Source organism: Diadema setosum, chromosome 2 (genome assembly GCF_964275005.1).
Source record: "Diadema setosum chromosome 2, eeDiaSeto1, whole genome shotgun sequence".
Classification (NCBI taxonomy): domain Eukaryota; kingdom Metazoa; phylum Echinodermata; class Echinoidea; order Diadematoida; family Diadematidae; genus Diadema; species Diadema setosum.
In genome coordinates this window covers 43,518,050-43,524,879 of record NC_092686.1, presented here as the reverse complement: position 1 = coordinate 43,524,879, position 6,830 = coordinate 43,518,050, and positions in this window count along the sequence as shown.

Below are 6,830 nucleotides of genomic sequence, written 5' to 3'. Positions count from 1 at the left end.
TATTTGTTTCATTGTGAAAAGGATGGTGACATCAAATGGAATTCAAATTAAAATATAAAAAATAAAGAAGCATTCTGAGCGCAGACCTCTGTCATGCAGCGAAATCAACCAATTGTCTTGTTCTTCCACAGAGATGAGGGATTTCCACCGTACTTGTCATGCTAAAAATCACCCGATTTCCCAGTATAGAAGCCTTTGTTTCGTCATCAACTTCCAGCTGTGCGGTGCGCCTCGCCCTAGCAGAAACTAGAGCATGCACTTTAGTGCATGTATCAAACTTTTAAAATGCGCAGCTTGAACTCCCAAGTTCATTGACCCTATCTGCCAAAAGATCAAAAATCCCTCATAAAATCCATAAAATTTTCCGGGATCACTACCAAGATTTAATCATCTGTTCCTTGTGTCATTCAAGCTCAACCTTTCCTGCAAATTTCATCCAAATCCATGTACAACTTTTTGAGTTATTTTGCATAGGGACAAACAAACAGACAAACGGTAATGAAAACATGACCTCCTCCCTTGGACGGAGGTAAAAAGGTGTGTGTGTGTGTGTGTGTGTATGTGTGTGTGTGCGGGCATGCTTTTGTGTGTATGAGTGAGCACATGCTTTTGTGTGAATGATGTGTGTTTGTGTATTATGTGTTTGTGTCAATGATCTTTTCAGGTTCTCAAATCTTCCTGATTTGAAGAGAAACTCTGAAAAAAGTTTTGTAATATGATTCATTGCATTCTCTAGTTACAGAAAAGGTGTTATTCAAAATTTGTTTCATTTACTGCTTGCAGTTCCTCAGTGCAGATTCAATGACAAGTTCACAGATAATACACCTCATTGCACCCATGACCACCTTGATTTTATGTTAAAAAATGTAAAAAGTGGACATATATTGTGTACTTTTCATGTTTTGTCTGACCACCAATAAACAGAGTGGATGAGGTAGAACTGGTATATACCATTAATTTGCATTTATGCATATTCATTCATGAACTATTGACAAGGTCGAAGCTACAATTGGATGTACTTGTCCATGTATAGCATTGTGGAATGTTTGTATTAAGAGAAACTAACATGGAATGACCAGTTTTTGCTGATCATGATGTACCTACGTATATGACAGTGTTGAGATTAATTTATGGTCAATGAAGAAGTGTACATTTCATTAGATGTGTGACCTTTCAGCCAATGTCCAGTAGACATAGGAAGGGATTAATTATCAGACCTCCCAATCATTCTGAATTTTTGAGCAAAGAATCTGAACTTTGACCATTCCCACCTCTTGTTTCAATAGGATTTTCTTATTTTTCTTGATAGATTTACTACACACTCCTATGGGAACTGCTCTTTTTTTCCTGCTCTTGAGCCAAATCATCCCTATTTTTTTCAGTCAGAAAGGTTGGGAGGTCCGACTTATTTTGATCTTTTGTAAACAGTCTTTGTAAGAGGCTGTTTTGATGTAGAATTTGGCTTATTGCAAGGCTGACTTGAACATACTGTACCAGCTGCAGATGAAAGTTAATTCAACCTTGGCAGCTGTTGATAAAAACTGGCATTTCCTGTAGAGGACGGAAGTGATGATGTCACAGTCTTGTAGTAGCTTTGGTTAGAACCAGGTGTGCACATTAATTAACCCGTTGAAGATGAGTCCCGAGAATACTTGGGCAGGTGTCTAAAAGAATATTATGGGAAATGTGTGTTATAGCAAAATCTGCCCATCCTCAGCAGGTTAATTAACCCGTTGAAGACGAGTCCCGAGTATACTCGGGCAGACGTCTGGGAAATGTGTGTTATAGCAAAATCAGTCCATCCTCAACGGGTTTTTGTTCTTTCGATATGCTTATCAATGCAAACAGCATAAGTAGCTTACTTTGTTCATGTAAATGTCTTGTACATTTCATCATCCTGTGAGCTCCTCTAGTGATACCAACTCACTCTAATGAGGACAGAGAAACGTGTGGTATATAGACTGTCCTATCCTGCTGAAATCAATTTTTGCGTAGACTATTTAAATTTCTTCTTTTTCCCCCTAGTGATTGTGTGCACTGAAAGCTAGATACACTGTATATTTGGAAAATATAGACTGTAATACAGTAAATCTCACATTGGCCAGCATCATTGAGGTCGACAAACAGGAATTAGTCAACGTTGCGCGAGTCAACAAATCTCGTAAGTGAAGCAACTGAGAAATCCTGAATTTCTCATTGATCTTCTTTTGTCATTTTGTAGACTTCTGCATGAGTCAACATCATGCATACATCTTCATATTATCTTATTGGGTCCAATGCATGTCGATTTAGATGAGGTTTACTGACGTCTTGCAGAGCAGAACAGTAGTTAACAATAATAGGTGTAGTAAGTAATGGCCTTGACAGTATACAAGTTCTTTGAGGGCGTTCTATATTGTTGCAAGGAATTAATTGTCATGTACTTGTGGCAAAAACCAGTCCATTTTTAATATTTCTTCTTGATTGAATTTTAGCGGTGGTTACTTTCTGAAAAGTCGTACATGCATTTCATTGACACAGTCAAATTATTTCATTTCTGTTTACATTGAGGGACCCATTACTAGTGTTCCTATAACTGGCATTCTGAAGATCTACATTTAGTCTGCAGCTGTGCATCACTAATTTTCATTTTCACACTGGAAGCAATGTATCTTACCTCTAACTCTAACTTATTTTGCAGTGTGTCAGTCAGTTTACTTGTTGGGTATGCATGTTGACATGCATCCTTTTTTCAAGTCTTCCAATGTTTTGCAAAGTTAAGGTGTGATTTCACGGAGCACGGGAAGGATTTGCGAAGGACGCGAATGGCAAAATTCAGCATTCGTATTTTAGTCTGCAAAAGATCGCCAAACCAACGTGAGGGTTCGGAAGCGTCGTCAATTGTTCGCGAATGTCGTTTTTACTTTGGCAAGAATTTCAAAAAAGTTTGAAATTTTTTGCGAACCTTTTCCGCACACTTGGTCGTGATTTGCTCGCAATTTGTTCTCGAAAGTGTCGATAAAGCCTCGTCATATGCGCAAGACCTTCGCAAGACACGCGCGATGTTCGCAAAATGTTCGTGAAACCCCAAACAGACCCCGAAACTTTGGAGAATGTCTCGCGTCTGTTTCGCGAAATCTGCGAAGTTTTTCCGATCATTTTACGACGTAACCGCAAACTGTTCGCGTATCTTTTTAGACATTCTCACAAACGTTTAGCGCATGTTTGGGGGATGTAGACTATGACCTGCGTTTTCTACAAATCAAAATCATAGCATACATCTAAACTTCAAACAACTATATAGTAAAAAAAAAATAAAGACTTGCAAAGAGAAAGAAATGTTTGATATGCATGTACAAAAAATCGCAGAGTACACTTAAAATAACTCTAAAGTATGCCAAAATTACACTTGAAACTAGAGATTATGACAGTGTTGTAGAAACGGCAAAAAAAAAAATCAATTACTGGTGGAGATAGGTCCTAAGAAAAAACTCTAGGCACGCACACGATAGAGAAATGAGAGAAAAAGAAAGGAGATATACAGGAAAGAAAAAAAAAACAAAACTTCAACTCAAGATAGCTTCCACCTCTCCTCGAATACATTTTCTCCCATGATTATTGAAAAATTTGCGTTGTTCGCATTTCCGTCGCGTGTTCTTCGTGTGCGTAACATGCTGTACTTTAGCAATGACACACGCGACATTCGCACATATGTCGTGAGAACTTCTCACAAATTACGTAAAAATGGTTTTCAGCTTCATTGTCGGAACACATTCGGTGAAAAACTTTTCCGAATATTGGATTTTTCCATTCGCGTCCTTCGCAAATCGTTTGTGTGCTCCGTGAAATCACACCTTTAGCAATGACTAATGAAGTGTCTACTGTTATTTGTTTGTTTGTTTTTTGGGTGTTTTTCTTTTTTTAAGAAAGCTGCTCTGACATATCATGCACCCTGTAGTTTAGTGCAGTATGCATTGTCAAGACTTATTCATTGTATCCATGCCTTCCTTGTAGTAATAAAACTTTGCTTTCAGATTAAATTTCTTGTTGCTAGCTGGTCTTTGTTCAGTTTGTAAGCAAGTTGCATGCAGACATCTGTGTACATTTCTTGAGAGGAAACTGGTTTATTGTACAAGGTTTAAAGTGTTTCAAGACATACCGGCAGTCTTACACAGATCATTGCACATCAAAACTTTTTGTTGATTACTAGCACGTGGTACAGGTGTAAGTGAAAAAGGTCTTCCAATAGAAAGTAATCAGTAAAGAAAAAATCCAGAACAATGAAATTAGCCTAAAAGGAAAGAGTCAAATCTCACAAGCACAACAGTGAAAGTTCAGTCCAGAACAATGAAATTAGCCTAAAAGGAAAGAGTCAAATCTCACAAGCACAACAGTGAAAGTTCAGTCATTATCATAACAAAATCCTTGGGACCAAAACATTTTTTTTTTTATATATATATATATCAGATATTGTGTTATATCAGTAGTCAATAAACATACAAAACAAAAGAAATTTGTAGATTCATTTGGACTGGAGAAATCTGTTTGTCATATCAGATCTCTTAAATACATATTGATGATGACATCCCCTTAAAATTTGCCATACACCTGTACAATATGTGAATACAATCATGAAATATCCATTTTTTTTTTTTGGACCAAATCCAATTATGCCCCAGTCTCAAATCCTGATATACACGTACACATTGTATCTGAGTGATTATTATTTTGAAGTTGTTCTACCAGAAATAACATAAATTTGAGTTTTCCCCATTTGTTGGTACATGATCAATGGAAACTTGACGTGAAGATATCAGCGCACTCATTTGTACATGTTTATATCAACTGTTCACGAATCGTTAAAATTTCCTAACTTCCTCACTTTTCATCCGATTTCTATCAATTTTTCACTTTTGTGCTTGCCATATATATATATACTGATAGTATATATATATATATATATAGTGTGAGAGATAGTTCCCTGAGTCCCTAACGTGCGCGGTGCCTCATTGTTGGGTGCATATAATTTCAATAATTATATATATATACATATATATATATATATATATATATATATATATATATATATATATATATATATATATATATATATATATATATATGTATATATATATATATATATATATATACATATATACATATACATATATACATATACATATATATAAAAATATATGGAAAAAAAGATGTGTGAATATTTGATTGATTCAAATACATTGTATTACTGTGAATTGTGTTCTTGTTTCAATGGAACAAATTTGAGGTATTCATTTCTCCCCTTTTTTGCAACACTATCATTAAATTAACACAACGGTGTCCTTTCTTCAAATGCAAGTAAAATGTAAATCAGAAGCACTCAACAACTACTAAACATTAATGTCAAACTAAAAATTAAATCACTGGACAGCGAGTACAAATAATTATGGACGTTAAAACACCCTTTATTTCATGTAGAAAAGATATCTCTGCATACACCAACAGGAAGATCAATGTAAACAACCATTTTTAGGTAAAAATCACAGGGCCTGACATTAGCAGTGGCCCGATGGCCTTACTGGGGCCACTAAGAATTGATGTCGTGCCATCAAATTTCCAAAAGGCTATCTTTTGGTGGCCTGATCTGGTACTCAAATTTCAAAATTTGATTTCCATGTTTCCATTTATTTTTGGCCACTAGATTTCTTTTTTGGGCCACCAATAATTCAGAATTAAAGATTTTAGTGGCCTGAATGGACCATCACGAGAAAAAATGTCAGTTTTGAGCCCTGATATTATTCCCTAAAGAATCTTGGGAATGACAATTTAAGTGTGCTTAGTTTTAGGGACCATGTGTAGAATTCAAAATAGTGATGACTCACAGGTATAAGTTGAAATACTGTTGCTGGCATAATAAACATGTGTTGATTTAGTCACAGCCCCACTCTGATGGCCTCTATACACCTGTCACAAACATGTCCATTCTCATTCATGTGCTTGCCATGCAGACTTGGTCTGCAACAACAGCTAATCCACAAGGCCAACCATCTCATGGTTTCATGTGTCTGTTGAGGCCATCATCACACTTGGTACAAATATTGTCTACACACAGTACTGGTACTCATCAACATGTGTCACAGAAATGTCTAGGGAATATTGAGCAAAGTCATCGGATAAATTGGGATAACCACACACACGCAAAAGACAAATACGTGTAATAATAATAATAATAGTAATAAATACACTAAGTGAATAATAAATTGTGAGAGGAAAAAAAGGAGCTCTCTAAAGTCACTTCCATCAATTGTAAGACGATTATTCAGAAATGCAAGAAAATAGAGGTTGATTTAAAGGCACAGCATGATTGCATCATCAGCAATATTTCAGAAAAATGCATGAAATATACAAGTAACGGGCAGATGAAGACATGAGGGGCTAGTTTACCTAAAACACACTGTACACAGACAGCATGCCGATCAAACTGACAGAGATAATCTTTCTTATTTGGATAGGAGACAAGAATTTTGAGCTCAATGACATGGCACAGGAAGAACTTGAACTTGTCTGTCTAATGCAGTCATCCCTATGACTATTATACCACTCATAGAACATTGTGCAAGTAATGCACTTGTAGGAGGAGAACATTTCAGAAGATGGCACAAGCACTGAAACAAAAAATAAATGATGAATGTTTCACGGGAAATATATTACCTCTTCGTCATATATGGAAGTTTGTCTCTGAGCATGCTTTGTGGTGCAACATGTTTCATCCAACGCAGCAGGTGAAAAGCTTTGCTATAATTCTGAGCAATGTTATTACAATTCTGTCCAATGCCACTTGAAAATCTGGGTTG